Consider the following 16,601-nt stretch of genomic DNA (forward strand, 5'->3'; position numbering starts at 1 on the left):
TTTCCCTCCCCCATTTGGCTTAGGCTCTGGTAAAAGCCCACATCCCTTAGGCTCTGGTAAAGCAGTTTCCTCTAAGGATAAACATTCTTAAAGAGAACAGAATATTCTGGGTGTATTTCAAAATGGTTACTTTTCCCCTCCTCATGTGGGATTTTTCTGTGGATGAACATAGCAGAGCTCCTGAAGGTAAAATCCATTAATGTGTGGGTGCATTTTCTAAAGCTGGCACACCAGTTTTATCTTTCAAAGTAGCCCATGCTTAGTCTCCAGCAGTTACTTAATTATCCCTTATGTTTTCCTACCTGATGTGGGCTCCAGCTGTGGTTATTTTTCCTAGTAAGCAGTAAATGTCTGTATCTGCCTATCTCCATTTTTCTAGTTGGTGGTTTGTTTTGTCACTTCAATTCTCTGATTAATCTAAGAAGAGTTGTTGATTATCCATTTTTCAGTTTTGTTCTCATTGTGAAGACAGGAGTGAAGACTTCCAAGCTGTTTGCATGCCAGACCCGAAACCAGAAGTCCATTCCTTCATTTGGTAGAAGCACATTTTACAGTTGTTTCCTAAGGAAACCAGGCATGGGAGATAAAATTTTTCACCTTGAATAACTGAAAATTACTTTTTCTTATGCTCTCAAACTTGATTAATAATTGAAAATTGTTTTTCTTCATCATTTTGAAAGCTTTGCCTTGTTGATTCTTAGTTCCAATAAATTGCTATTGAAATGTGTAAACCTGCTTCCTGCCTGAAGATCCCATGCTATGTGCCTCTCTGTATTACAAATTCCCTCACCTTAAACATAATTCAGTTCCTCCTCCTATGCTTCAAAAGGCTCTGTTTACCTCTCTTGGCTAAATTATTTACCAGTCTTTCAACTGATTTTTCGGTTTCAATAAAGTTCTTGATATAGATCTATTATTGTCTTCTATCCCATTCGCTTTATCCTTATAGATTAATTAATTTTGAATTCTTTGCTCATTTTTAGTGAGGTTTGTGGCTAGAAGGTAAATACAAGAACTTGTTCAATTTATTATATATATATCCAGAAATCCCACTATCATTTCCTTATACTCCAAATTCTAATCCTTGTAGCCTTGCTTGACTCCTGCTTCTCCCTTTTTCCTATACCGTAGCTTTGTTGATTTTTTTTCTTTCAGTTTCTTTCCTGTGTTGAATTACTTCTGCTCTGACACTGAATATCACAATTTGTTTGTTCAAACACTTTGAGGATTGGGTTATTTCTGACTCAGCTTCAGCTGAAGTACAAAGTCTAATAATGAAACAAGCAATAGTAAGTACTCCCATAATATTAAATGAGTTTTTAGAATAATTATGCAAGGATCTTAGTGGAAGTGGCTCAAAAACTGATGTTGTCATATAAAGAGGCTGATTTTGGAGAGGTGGTCCAGTGTCATTTTAATGTGGCCCCATCCAAGTGAGCTTTGGGGAGCAGCTCTGGGACCAGAGGTGAAGGAGGTATGTAGTATGCTGTGTCAGATGCAGAGGCTGAGGGGAGCAGGTAAGTGGCTGGCTGGTGGAATAGCTTTGCCCTTCCCTAGGTGATTGTATCTAGTTGTTCTCAGCAGGAGGATCTCTAAGAAACTTATGAAAGCACAACATGGTATAAACAGTGAGCCTTTGAACACCTGCCAAGAACACCACCAGCAGATTGTGACTGTAAGAGCAAGTAAAACTGTCCCTATACCTTATCTGTCTTCCAGCTGTTACATGCCAGCATTTTGTGGAGGTCTTTAAAATAGCTTTTATTCTGGTTCCCTCCCATATGGCCCACATTTAATTCATGGGGCTCAAAGATCTGTGGAGCCTGTGGTGGGATGGTGACTTGAACTAAATGTTCTCTCTCTTCACTCTTACTGCCCTGCAGGTCATCCAGCTGGAGCCTTTCATCATCACTGTTTTCAAATATTGAGTCAAAAACCAGTCCCTTTGGCCCCTCAAACTCCACAGGACACTTATCTGGTTGTCAAAATGATGCCCTAATGATGCCTAAGGTACAGGGGAAGAGTTCCCTCCCTATGATTAGGGAGAGAAAATGCTTAAGCACTGCAAATTATTTCTCAAAATAACTCCCTCCCTCCACACCTAAACTCTGCTCTGCCAGGTAGGCTGGCCTCTGTTAGGAAGGCTTTTGTATGGCGCACATTTTTAAATGATCCTCAGGCTACTTCTTTAACCTTATCCATTTATCCTTTTGAGAGAAGTGTTAGGCTGATGCAATGTGGAGGTCCTTGCTTCATATTAATTACTCAGCCTTTGGAACTTAACAAAAACTAAATCAGAAAACATCAAATTTTAACAATGTGTTACATTTGTTTATTAATTTTTCTATTCTCTACATTATGGCTTAGAAACAAGTCAATGTAGGTTAAAACAAATGAGAGAGAGAGGAAAAAAACAGTGAAGAGAGAAAACCTGAGCTACAAATGAGGCTAATGCATTTTTGCACAAAAACATATATAGTCATTATGTATGAGCAGACATAGCTCCAAGCCTTCTCACAATCAACATCAGAGTGGTTATTTTACTTTATTTAATTTTCTATCTCTTTTAACTAGACTGTAGGCTCCGAAAGGTAACTTTTTGTTTTAGTGTTTTTGTTTTGTATTTTTTGTTTTTTAACATTATAGCCCCAGCACATGAGACAATGAATGATGCATAGTATATGCTCAAAAAATATCTGTGTATTAAAATAATTAATCAATAAATGTGTTTATAACAGGTGTTCTTTTTTTGCCATCCAAAAGCAAATACTTTATTGGGAATATATATTTCAAATACGTTCTCCCAGTCTTCTGTTCATTTTTCAGCTTGTTTTGGGATCTTTGTTGTTATAGAATAGGTATTTGTTTTTTTTGTTTGTTTGTTTTGTTTTGTTTTATTCAGCGTTATTAAGGTAAAATTCACATGAAGTAAACTCGACCAAGTTTAAGCCTACAATTTGATGGGATTTAAAAATTGTAATTGTATAGCCACTGCCATAATCACAATAAAGGGGACTTCTTGATAAAATTATATAGAAAGCCCTGGGGATACAAAAACCCCATGTCCTACTTCCACTTTGGATTCCCTCTTGAGTTTCGTCTTGATATCTTTCAAAAAATTTCAGATTCCTACCAAAATGGCAACACAGAGATCCAATCAAGCCCCAACTTCATTATGCTTGATACATTACAAAATAAAGCTAGCCTCCCCTAAACCCACTCTTAAAAGACAGACAGATACTAATCCAATCAATAGAAATCAAGCCAACTTCTTTCTTGGGTCTTTAAAAATCACTTACCATCTCTATAGCCTCAAACCTGCTTCCATTTTTGCCAGTGATCCAGCGTGGAGAATTCATCTTCAAGAAGAGAAAGAAAGGCAAAATATGTGGATGCAAATATTTTTGTGGTTAATATGATTGCTTCCATATTTTCAAGCATGTTGTTAGGTCATCAACTGAAAAGACATTGGTGTGGATGTTCCAGCAGGTTGGTGGAAAAGAACAAATTATGAAATAGTCATCTAAGAGACTAGGAGAGTGAGTGGGCTAGGGAATTGTAGTCTGATTTACATGTAGCATTAATACTTTTACTTGAAATTAGTGGTCACAAATTTAAATTTATGTAGGTCAACATGGTTTTGAGCTTTTTTCTATGTACATTCAACAGTGTGGGTACGGCTAAGGAGTAGAGATTTAAACAGGGTACTTTGTTTTGGTTAATTTTGATATAACTTCATACTTAAAATGTTTGCAAGACTAGCACAAGTAACTCTGATATACCCATGTTCAATAGCCCCAATAATGTCCTTTATAATTTTTTCTTGGTACAATACAAATCTAAGATCAAACCTTACTTTTAATTGTCATGTCTCTTTAAAATACTTCCTCAGCCTATTTTACTTGTTTGTTTTTCTTGCCTACTATTTATGAGGAATATAGACAAACTATTTTGTAGAGTGTTTCTCGATTTGGCTTTGTCTGTTTCCCTTGATGAAACATAGGCTATACATTTTTATTAAGAATACCACTAAATTTGTGTCCCCTCAGTGCATCTTATTAGAAAGCACACCATATCAATTTGTTCTAATATTGCTGATGTTAGGTTTGATGACTTGTTTTCGGTGGTATTTCCAGATTTCTCCATTGCAGAATTATTTTCCTTTTATAATTCATAAGGAAGTTGTGGGCTGGTATTTTGAGGCTATGCAAACATCCTATTACTCATCAAATTCTCACTGACTAATTTTAGCATCCATTGATCATTATTTGATTCTATCATTAGTTGGCCTTCTGTAGTGAAGAGCTCCCACATTTACTCCATTCATTCATTCATTCATTCACTATTTAAACACTTATATCTGTTCACTCACTATTTTCCCTAGTGAATCCTTTAGCAAGATTTTTTTTGCTTCTTGTCCCTATAACTTTAGGCTCTGTTGGTAGAGAGGTCTTAATCACAAAAAGAAGGAGTGCTTCTACCAAAAGACACAAGAATGATTCCTCTGAACTGGAAGTTAAGACTGTCACTTGGCCATTTTGGGCTCCTCTTGCTTCTAAATAGCAGGCAAAGTAGAGGGCTGTTATACAGGCTGGGATGATTAATTCTAACCTCCAAGGGAAATGTGGTTGCTAAAGCACAGTGGAAATAAGAAAGAGTTTGCTCAAAATACAGAAGATCCCTTAGGGCCTACAAGTACTTCAATGTCTTGTGATTTAAGTCTTTTGTAAAACTACAACTCAATTCAGGCAGGACTCCCAATAGCACAGACTCTTCAGGAATGAAAGTTTGGGTAACCCCATGAGGCAAAGAATCACAACCATCTTAGGTACATGCTGAAGACAAAGGGAATATGGAAGGAATAGTGGATGAAATTATTTGAAATACCACCTATAACTACATGACCAACTGCAGAACCTAGCAATGTAGGAGTTATGAGTATTTCTTCCTTATATTGTTATGAATATCTCTCTTTATATATATTAATCAAATACTATTGCTTTCCTCACTTTATATGTCATCATCTAACATAGGATATAGTAATAGTAGTTAACTTTATATCATGGTATTTAAATTATAGGATAGCAAAGGAGAAGAGTGAACATCACCCAAAGTCTTTCATCCTGTTCTTAACATATTTTCAACTGTACTCCAGATAGTTATACCATGTTAGGTAGCTGTATGATTTTGTTTTTGTCATTATTTTGAGAATAAGTATAAAGAATTTGTTTTAAATTTCTTCCTAATCTCCATCTTAGATGTTCACATTATATACAACTTCTCTGGTATTTACTTCTATTCTATATCTCTAAAATTGTTGTTTTAGTGAAAAATGGGAAAAATTATGAAAATTATTGATATTTTCCAAGTCTGTTGTAGACTAAAGTTTGAGAAGACATTAACTGGATATGTTACATTGAATAAATGGGAAATCATGATATATAAAACTAAGGAATTTTGTGGGGCTTCTTAGAAAAAATGTCCTAGCAGTGAACTAAAAAATTTAATCTAGATTGGACAGTGATTTACAATAAAAAATTACATTGTCAAAAACTGTTCCTTCATATAAAAAATAGTGGTGATAATTTTAACTTTTGTTGAATATCAGAATAGCAACTATGAAATATTAATGTCTTCTGGTAAAATGGGGAGATTCCAAGGTGGTAATTAATCTGAGTAATTCTAAAAATAGGAAATATTCTTGAAATATGTACGTATGCATGTTACATACAATCATTATATGCATGTACCAAACATGCATAGTAAATGCTATATGTACTATAAATATCTCAAAGAAGTATGTATTAAAATGTATTTTTATACTAAATCAATAGAATTTTGGAAATGGCAAGAACATTCAATTTCACTAAGCATAGTATCTTATTTTATTAGCAGATGGCATTAAGATCCAAACAGATAAAATAATTATTGAAGGTCAAATAACTAGTTGATTGAAGAGCTGGAATGAGAAAATAACCTTCAGGTCCACAAATTCCCACCCTTAGGTTTGTTCCCCATCTCCATGTGCCAACTAATACGTGAGTGGTTACAAATGACTAAATTTGAATAGGCTTTAGGTTGGTTATGAATTGAAAGGAGATTTCTCAATTAAGATTCTTTCTTTAATTTTGGATACATGAATGCTTGCTGTGAATTTGGATACATTCCTGGCTTCAGACAAGTCTATAAACCTGAAGAAACCAGGGCTTTTCTCAAGAGAATAGATGGAACCTTTGAAATGCTAAATAATAAAATTGAACTGAAGGAATTTCACCCAATTCTTTTTCTCTTCTCTTTTTTTGCGCTTATCATATAACTTTGAACTGATTTGAAATCCCCTGAAGTGCTAACTTAGCTGCTGAGTTCAGTAGAATGTAAACACTCCAACTTCACAGAAATATGAAATGTAGCACTTTTCTACCCTCAAATGTGTTTTGATCTGTCTTTTAAAGTTAATGTGGCTTGTGTCTAACCATAATATTTTTATGTTAGAAATTTTGTACACTAAGTTAAATTCATTTGTAAATATACAAAAACAAAGAAGGCTACTGAAAATCTAGGCATAGGGATTCTATCTTTTCTGTTTAAAAGGATGACAATATGACTTTGATTCTGTTGTCCGGTAGTATAAACATAGCTACTGTGATTACATGCAGCACATGAGAATTTTAGTCTCTAACCAAGGATATCATCTCAGCCCTTTTCTATCTGCATTTTACAATGCCAAGGTAAAAAAGAAGGCAAATAGATTATGTAAAAGAAAAAAGTGAACAACTTGCTCTAAATATAGCTGAGATTTTTTGTTTTGCTAAAATTATAATATGAAGAAATTATCAGTGCAAAATTACAGCAATTCATCAACAAAAGAAGTTTTTAAATGAAAAGTGTTTTTTGGAAGAAGCATAGAAAACTCTTTAACTTGCTTATGGAAGTCATTTTAGGCTTATTGTTTAAGTCAGAGACTCTTGACAGATAAAAAGAACTGTCTTTACATTCCCTTTAACCAGCATATGGGCAGATGAGTAATAAAATAATGACAAAAATATTTATAAATAATAGGGGGGATAGGGTTATGGGATGGTTTAGGTATTCTTGTTTATTTCTTTTTTCTTTTTCATTTTATATATATATATTTATTTATTTTTTATTTATTTTGGAGTAGTGAAAAGGCTTGAAAATTGATTGTGGTGATGAAGCACAACTATATAATGATACTGTGAGCCATTGATTGCATACTTTGGATGGATTACATGGTTTGTGAGTATATCACAATAAAATTGCATTTTAAAAAGCGTGTTTAAAATTTAGGAAAGAACAAATGGACATATTTAGAAAAGTACATTTTAACCCCCTCCCCAAATAAAAAAGGGCTGTATCTCAGTTTGCATCATAGTATTTACATTTTGCAGTGGATACTGTGAAACAAGAAGAAAGAAGCAAGCACACAAAAGAACTTCAAAAAAATGTGCAACAACAATGATTCATTTATATTTAAATGAATGTATCTGAATGCTTGTTGAAGTTTTTATTCCCTTATGTTGCATTTTTATTAAGTGAGATGCAAAAGAGAAAGGAAAGAGGAATTCAGAGAATTTGTGGGAGGATAGGAAATGTACTTCAATTTAATACCGCTAGTCCTTCATTTCTGCTTGAATTTCTTATAAATCTAACTTCCTTTGACTTCCTGTCTTGCTCCCACACGAGTGAGCTATTTCTCTGCTTTCCTGAACAGTCCTATCCAAACTCTGATCCTTAGAATTGGAATAACATTACTCCCATCTCTCTGAGAATGTCAAAGTAACTTGCAGAAAGCATGTGCCCTGTCTCCACCTCTGAATATCTTTACTACCCTCCTCTAAATTATTATTATTTTCCTCTCTAAGGAAGAGTATTCCTCCTGCTTTCCAAAGATAATTCATCACCTCCTTAAGGAATTTCCGTAATTAATTACCTACTCCTGTACATTCATGTACAATACCTACTTCTGTTTAGATTTTCCCAAGTAAAGAAACTTGATGATGTTTAAAGCCACTATCCTATTTTCCCTTTTCTTTCACCATCAGAATGAATAAGAAATCTATTCTATAGTCATTTTTCATTCCCTTGCTTCCCACTCACTTTATAATCCTTTAAATCTTGTATACTGTCACTCTTTTATTTCATATACTTTTATTAAATCAAATATTCTGTTTAGACAAATACTGAATATATGTCCCTAGGCTTGATTTCTGATTCTTGGCTTCAATCAGTAGACAGCAATTTTGCTCAGTTTCAGCAGAAAAGTTATTTAATGGAAGAATATTGGGTCATACAAAGAATCAATGGAAAACTGTGAACACAGTTCAAAAATTAAGCAGGGTCACACCTCAGGAAAGGCCCCATAGGAGCGTGATCATCCAGGCAGCTATTGTTAGCCAATAATTATTATTTTTTTTTTTTTTTGAGAGAGAGAATTAAAGTTGGAGGAGGTAAAGCATAAGTACACGAAACTGAGTCAGGCAGAACCCTGAGTCCATGAGGTTCACCATGTCAACCTCCAATTAATTTCCTAACCACTCTAGGCATCCACTTCCTCATAGCTAAAATGCCTATTAAAAGACATCTACAGAGCAAAGTGGTGGAGTGTGGGGTTCTAGGGTTTATTCTTCCCACAGTAACAATGAAAAAACAGCAGAAACTAACTTTTTCAGAGCTCTGGAAAACAGAGGGTTGCAGTAACTGGTCAAGCACCAAATCAAGAAAAAAATCAAATAAAAAATGGTAGGAAAACCTTGTGGCACCTTTATTGGCTGTTCCTCCACCCCAATGCAGAGTCCAGAGGAAGAATAATAAGCTTTAAGCACATATAGGTGTGCATGTATATGTGTGCAAATTCATTGGGTTGCACGTTGAGGGACTGATTTATTCATCAGTCCTGGAACTTGCTCTGGATGTAGAGGTGGTTAGCAGAGTTCCTAAAACAACTTAAGAAAACATTAATGCCACAGCTGCCTGGGACAAATGATTATTAGTTAAGACATACAATAATACCCAAGTCCTGGAGGAAAGGCTGCCGTTTTCCTGGAGGGAGCTTGGGTGCACTAGATCATCTGTATGGGGGAGTTGTAAGACCACTTCTTCGTGCCGAGAACAAAACACATGTTCACAAAAGACCTAAGAGAAGGCTTGCCTTTTCATTTTCTTTATTGTATATTTAAAAAATTTTTAAGTAGTCCAATTTAGTTTTATTTCTTAATGGCTCATGCATTTTGTCTTTTATCCAAAATATCTTTGCTCACTACAACTTTGTAAAGATTTTCTTTTATGTTTTTCTTCTAGGAATATTACAGTTTTAGATTGCATGTATAAGTCTATGATTCATTTCCGAGTAAATTATTATGTGTGGGATGTGATAAGATTTGCCACACAAATCATTATATTTTCCCAAATGGGTACCAGTTGATCCAACACCATTTGTTGAATTGCCTTGGTATTCTTGTCAAAAATCAATTAACTATATATGTATAGATCTATTTCTGGACTCTCCATTATTTTCTATTAGTCTACATGTCTCTTCTCCAGATTCACATTGTCTTGAATACTAGAGTTAGAGCATGTCTTAAAATCAAGTGAAGTAAGGGCTTGCAATTTTTTATTCTTTTTAAAAATTGCTTTAGCTATTCTAGGTCTTTTGAATTTCCAGAATTTTTTTTTAAAAATCTGCTTGTCACATTCTACAGTAAAGCCTGCTTTTGGTTGCATCTCCCTTAGTTTAATCACCATAAAATTATGCCTCTTATTGTTATTTGTCTCATTTCATAATATGAAAATTTGGTATTTGAGAGATGGGCAGGAGTTTGCTGATTGAATAATTGGGGGAAGGACATTCCAGGCAACAGGTATGCCATGTGGCCATGTACAAGATAAGGCCTTGTAATACATGACTTACAGCACTGATTCAGTGCTTGCTGGCTGATAATAGTGAATCAGCATTTATACACTTAGAAGGTGGAGGGATCAGCCATGATTTTGTGTCATTGAAACCTCTACTTGAGACTAATATTAGCATGCCCTGTTTAATTATTCTTGCTCAGCTCATGGAGATTGTTACTTGCCTCCCTGTGTTCTGCCTCCAGTGTAGTTACCATGTTCTGAGATTCCCTTCTAGATTGCTCAAATTTAATATCTTGGTATAAGCTTGATTTTCATTTTTAGTGTTGTCCTATGTCTTTTGTCCCTTTATAGTCCTTTTTGTAGGGAGTGATTTCTAACAGGATGTTCAGACTTGGGTCACATGATCTCCTTTGTTGTATACTTCATCATATCAGTATCAAAGGTTCATATATATTTTCTAGAAAGTTACTGATAGAGAGTGATAGTGTATATCTAGCAGAAATTTACACCAAGGTATAAACAGTGAAAATATTATTATATTTTAATTATCACAAAAAATTGTATACTGCTCATTAGATAGCCAGTACCCAAGAAGGTAAAATTCACAGTGTCTGGCATCCAAACAAAAATTATCAAACTTTCAAAGAATCAGGAATATATGACCCAAATGAGGAGAAAAAAAAATCATTCAAAATTGACATAGAAAGGATAATATATCAGGACCAATTAGATTTAGTCTTGGAGTGCAAAGTTGGTTTAACATTTGAAAATCAATTTGAAAATCAGTCAATCCTAATGCAGTGTATTAACAGACTAAAACAAACAAACGTGATCATAGGAATTGATTCAGAAAAAACCTTCTGATAAATAAAGCACCAATTTCTGATAAAAACTCTCAGCATGCTAGAAGTAGACAGGAACTACCTTAACCTGATAAAGGGTATGAATATCATCATAGTGGGTCAGAATGAATTTCTCCTAAATTTAGGAAAAGGGCAAGGTGGTCTACTCTACCATTTCTATTCAATATTGTACTGCAAATCCTAGGTAGTGGAATAAGGCAAGGAAAAGACTGAGTATTACAGTTTTAGGTTTAATTTTTAGGTATATGATTCACTTTTGAGTTAATTATTATGTGTGGAGTGTGATGAGTTGCCAGTCATTTTATTTTTCCAAATGGGTACAAGTTGATCCAACATCATTTGCCTTGTCATCCTTGTTAAAGGGAATACTGTTTTCAAAAGAAAATATAAACCTGCCTTTACTCACAGACAGCATGTTTCATTATGTAGAAAATTCTAAGGAAATCTACAAAAAAGCTACTACAACTAATAAATGAGTTTATCAAGATTTCATAATACAAAATGAATATACAAATATTAGTTGTATATTTAAGTATTAGCAATGAACAAAGTTGAAATAAAAATCTAAATCATGATGGCATAAAACTATGAAATATTTAGAGATAAATCCAGCAAAAGAGGTTCAAGATCTTTATGCTGAAAATTACAAAACATTGCTGAGAGACAATAAAAACTATATATTGATTGAAACATGTTCAGGTTTCAATTCTCTCCAAATTGATCTGCAGATTAAATACTCTCAATTAAAATCCCAGCATTCTTTCTGTAGAATTTAACAAGCTGATTTAAAAATTCTTATAGAAATGCAAATGAACTAGAAATGTCAAAAAAAATCTTTAAAAAATAATAATACTTTTGGAGGATTTATAGCACCTATCATGAAGGCTTGTTATAAAGCTACAGTAATTAAGATGGTAGAATGTTGGTATCAAGTCAACAAATATATGAAGGAAATAAAGTGCCAGAAATAAATTCATATACCTATGGTCGATTGATTTCTGACACATATGGAAAGGAAAATTAGAGGAGAGAGATAGCCATAAAAGGTATTTGAAAAATTGAAAATTTGGATACTCATATAATAAAAGGAACTTTGTTCCACACATCACATAATATTTAAAAGTTATCTCAAAATCTTTTTTGTTAAAAAGTTATCTTAAATCCTCCAGAGATTTCCTATGCCAGCTAAGTCCCAAAACCCAGAGGCAATAGCCTCTTCAAGAACATCAACCTGATGTGTCCCCTTTTCCCATAATGTTGACACCCCTTTTTAACATGTGCAAGTTAGGGTGGTCACCACCTAAACATCCCTGAAGATTTGGAAAGTGATTAAACTAGACGAAGGGATAGCAACAGACAAGATGGAATTTAACAAAAGATTATGAATACTGAATCCCTATATAATTTTCTTCTTCTTAGTTGCTAGAGTATTGGAATAGCTGGAAGGAAAGAATTGAAATGGTAGAACTGTAACCCATAGCATTTTTTGAAGTTTGTTCTATAACTACTTGCTAAATTGTAATTTGAAAGTTATCACTTTTTTTGTATATATGTTATATTTCACAATAAAGAAATAACTGAAACTATGGTACTGTAACTCATAACATTTTTGGAAATTTCCTATATAACTGCTTGTTAAATCATCCTTTGAAAGATATTACCTTTTTGCATATATGTTATATTTCACAACAAGGAAATAGCTGAAATTGTGGAAATGTAAGTCATAGCATTCGTTGAAATTTGCTCTCTAACTACTTGTTAAATTGCACTTGGAAAGTTATAACTTCTATGTATATATATAACATATATAATATATAACATATTCCACAATAAAAAATATCATAAAAGTTATCTCAAAACGGATTAGAAACCTAAATGTAAAACATAACACTTGCAGACAAAACATAGGAAAAAATATTTATGTCCTGGGTTAAGCAAAGATTTTAGATACAATGCTAAATGCATGATCCATAAAAGAAGAAAAAATAGTAAATGGTGCTCCTTATAAATTAAGAACTTCCCTTTGAAAAACACTTTCAGGAGAATGAAAAAACAAGTAACAGACTGGGAGAAAATATTTTTAAACACATATCTGATAAAGGATTTTTATGCTGCTGGCATCTAGGGTTCATCTGTCGTGTGGGAAGGCACATGGCTGGTCCTTTGTTCCTGGGTCTCATTGCTTTCAGTTTCTGGTTTGAGTGGCTTTCTCTCTGAGCATCTGTGGTCCTCTTTTAGCATCTCCAGGGTGTTTCTCTCTCTAAGCTTTCTCCCAAATGTCTCTGCCTTTTATCCTTTCATAAAGGACTCCAGTAAAGGATTAAGGCCTACCTTGAGTGGGCTGGGTCACATTTCAATTGAAACAACTTAATCAAAAGGTCCCACCCACAATAGGTCAGTCTCCACAGGGATGGGTTAGAAGAACATGGTGTTTTCTGGGGTACATAACAGCTCCAAACTACCATGATGAAACAACACAAAAAATCAAATAAATATAAAAGTATGCATTAATGGAAGTGAGTAATAAAAAAGTATAAGACACACAAGGCTAAATACCAAAATGGCTGAAGGAAGTCCCATATTAGCAGTAGTGACTTTAAATGTAAACAGATTAAACTCTTCAGTTAAAAGTCATAGATTGGCAAAATGGATTAAAAAGCATGACCCAACCATATTTTGTCTGCAAGACACTCACCTTAAATTCAAAGATACAAGTAGGTTAAAAGTGAAAAGATGGAAAAATTATACCATGTAAGTAGTAATCAAAAGAGAGCTGGGTTAGCTACACTAATATCAGATAAAATAGACTTTAAGTAAACCAGTTATGAGGGACAAATATGGTCATTATATACTAATAAAGGGGACAAATCAACAAGATGCTGTAACAATTATAAATATATATGTACCTAACAGCAAAGTCCCAAAATATATGAAGCAAATACTGACAGATTTGAAGAGAGAAACTGAAGGTTCTACATTAATAATAGGAAACTTTAATACATCACACTCAATAATGGATAGAACATCTAGTCAGGAGATCAATAAGGAAATACTAGACTTGAATAATACTCTAAATCAACTAGACCTAACATATATATATATGTATGTACACATACACATATAGGATATATATGTGTGTGTCTGTGTGTGTCTGTGTGTGTGTGTATATATACAGAACACTTCACCCAACAAAAACAATATACATTCTTCTTGCATGCATAAAGAACATCCTCTAGGAAGGACCATATGTTAGGTCACAAAACAAGACTCGATAAGTTAAAAAATAATGAAATCATACAATATATATTCTCTGACCATCAAGGAATGAAACTAGGAATCAATAATAGAAAGAAATATGGAAAATACACAAATATGTGGAAAGTAAACAACCAACAATCAAGGTGACAGAGAAAATCGGAAACAAAATTAGAAAATACCTTGAGGTGAATAAAAATGAAAATGCAACATACCAGCTACAGCGAAGGCAGTTTTGAGAGGCAAATTTATATCTCTAAATACCTACATTAAAAAAAGAAGAAAGACTTCAAATCATTGATCGAACTTCAAAACTGAAAGAACTAGAAAATTAATAGCAAGCTAGACCCTAAATGAGCAAAAGGAAGGAAATGACAAAGATTAAAGTGGAGATAAATGAAATAGAAAAAAAAAATAGAGATAATCAACACATCCAAGAGTTTATAAACAACACTTTATCTAGATTGAGACAAAAAAAAAAAAAGAGGAAAAAATCAACTAAAATCAGAAAAGAAAAGGGGGACATTTCTATCCACCCCACTGAAATAATAAGGACTATAAGAGGGTGCTACGAACAATGTACACCAATAAATTAGATAACCTAGATGAAATGGACAAATTTACTAGTAAAGCAATTGAAACAGCAATTGAAAAAAAAAGTTACAAACAAAGAAAAGCCCAGGACCAGATAGCTTCACAGAGGAATTCTAGTAAACATTCCAAGAAGACTAAACGTCAGTTCTGCTCAAGCATCCCAAAAATTGAAGAGGGAACACGTGCAAAAGATTAGGAACAAGACAAGAATACCCACTGTTATTCAATATTGTACTGGAAGTTCTTATCAGAGCAGTAAGGCAAGAAAAAAAAAAAAAAAGGCATCCAGATTAGAAAGGAAAAGGTAAAACTTTCCCTATTTGCTGTTGATATGATCCTATATGCAGAAAATCATGAAAAATCCACAGCAAATATCTTAAAGCTAATAAATGAATCAGCAAACTGGTGGAGTACAGGATCAACACCCCAAAATCTGTGGTGTTTCTATACACAAGTAATGAACAAACAAAAGAAGAGATCAAGAAAAAAGCTTCCATTCATAATAGCAACTTAAAAAATCAAATATCTAGGAATAAGTCTAACCTAGGATGTTACAAACTGGTACACAGAAAAAAACAAAACATTGCTAAAAGAAATCAAGGATGACCTAAATAAATACAAGGGCATTCAGTCTTCATGGATTGGAAGACTAAATATCATTAAGATGTCAATCTTACCCAAAGCAATTTGTAGATTCAATGCAATCCCAATCAAAATGCCAACAACCTACTTTACAGAAATGGAAAAGCTAATCAAATTTATATGGAAGTGATATGAGACCAAGGGAAGAGATATCTATTTGGTACAGGATCTAAATTTTCTAAATGGTACAACTCTACAGTCGATTTGTTCAAACACCACAATTGCATGGAACTTTGAATAGGAAGTGAGATAAGGTAGGTTAGTATAGGCTGGAGTGAAATAGTGACACATCCCAGAGTAATTTGGGCAGATAATAAAAAATATATTTACAGCCTCCCCCTCCCCAGCCCCGAGGATCTGGGGGAAGGTGCGGATGTGTTGGACATCTCACCTGGACTGGTGTTGATGTTGTCACAAACATTGGGACTGGCAGTTTGATGTGCTGAGCCCTTGATCATGGGGATGCCCTTATGAAGCTCATTACTGCAAAGGAGAGGCTAAACTTGCGTATAAGTGTGCCTAAGAGTCTCCCCCTGACTACCTCTTTGTTGCTCAGATGTGGCCCTCTCTCTCTCTCTCTCAGCCATCTCGACAGGTGAACTCGCTGCCCTCCCCACTACGTGGGACCCAACTCCCAGGGGTGTAAATCTCCCTGGCAATGCAGAATATGACTCCCGGGGATGAATGTGGACCTGGCACCATGGGACTGAGAGAATCTTCTTGACCAAAAGGGGGATGCAAAATGAGACGAGATAATTTCAGTGGCTGAGAGATTTCAAATGGAGTTGAGAGGTCACTCTGGTGGACATTCTTATGCACTATATAGATAACACCTCTTAGGTTTTAATGTATTGGAATAGCTAGAAGTAAATACCTGAAACTACTAAACTACAACCCAGCAGTCTGGACTCCTGAAGGCAATTATATAATAATGTAGATTACAAGGGGTGACTGTGTGATTGTGAAGACCTTGTGGATTACACCCCCTTTATCTAGTGTACGGATGAGTAGAAAAATGGGGATAAAAACTAAAGGATAAATGGGGTGGGATGGGCGGGATGATTTGGGTGTTCTTTTTTCACTTTTATTTTTTATTCTTGTTCTGGTTCTTTCTGATGTAAGAAAAATGTTCAGAGATAGATTGTGGTGATGAACGCATAACTATGTTATCATACTGTGGACAGTGGATTGTATATCATGGATGATTGTATGGTGTGTGAATGTATTTCAATAAAACTGAATTTAATAAAAAAAATTTTATATAGAAGTGAAATGAGCCCCTAATAGCAAAAGCAATCTTGAAAAAGAAGCATGAAGTCTGAGGCCTCACACTTCCCAATCTTAAAACTTATTACAAAGACACAGTAATCAACA

This window comes from Choloepus didactylus, chromosome 5, assembly GCF_015220235.1.
Source record: "Choloepus didactylus isolate mChoDid1 chromosome 5, mChoDid1.pri, whole genome shotgun sequence".
In the NCBI taxonomy this organism is placed as follows: domain Eukaryota; kingdom Metazoa; phylum Chordata; class Mammalia; order Pilosa; family Megalonychidae; genus Choloepus; species Choloepus didactylus.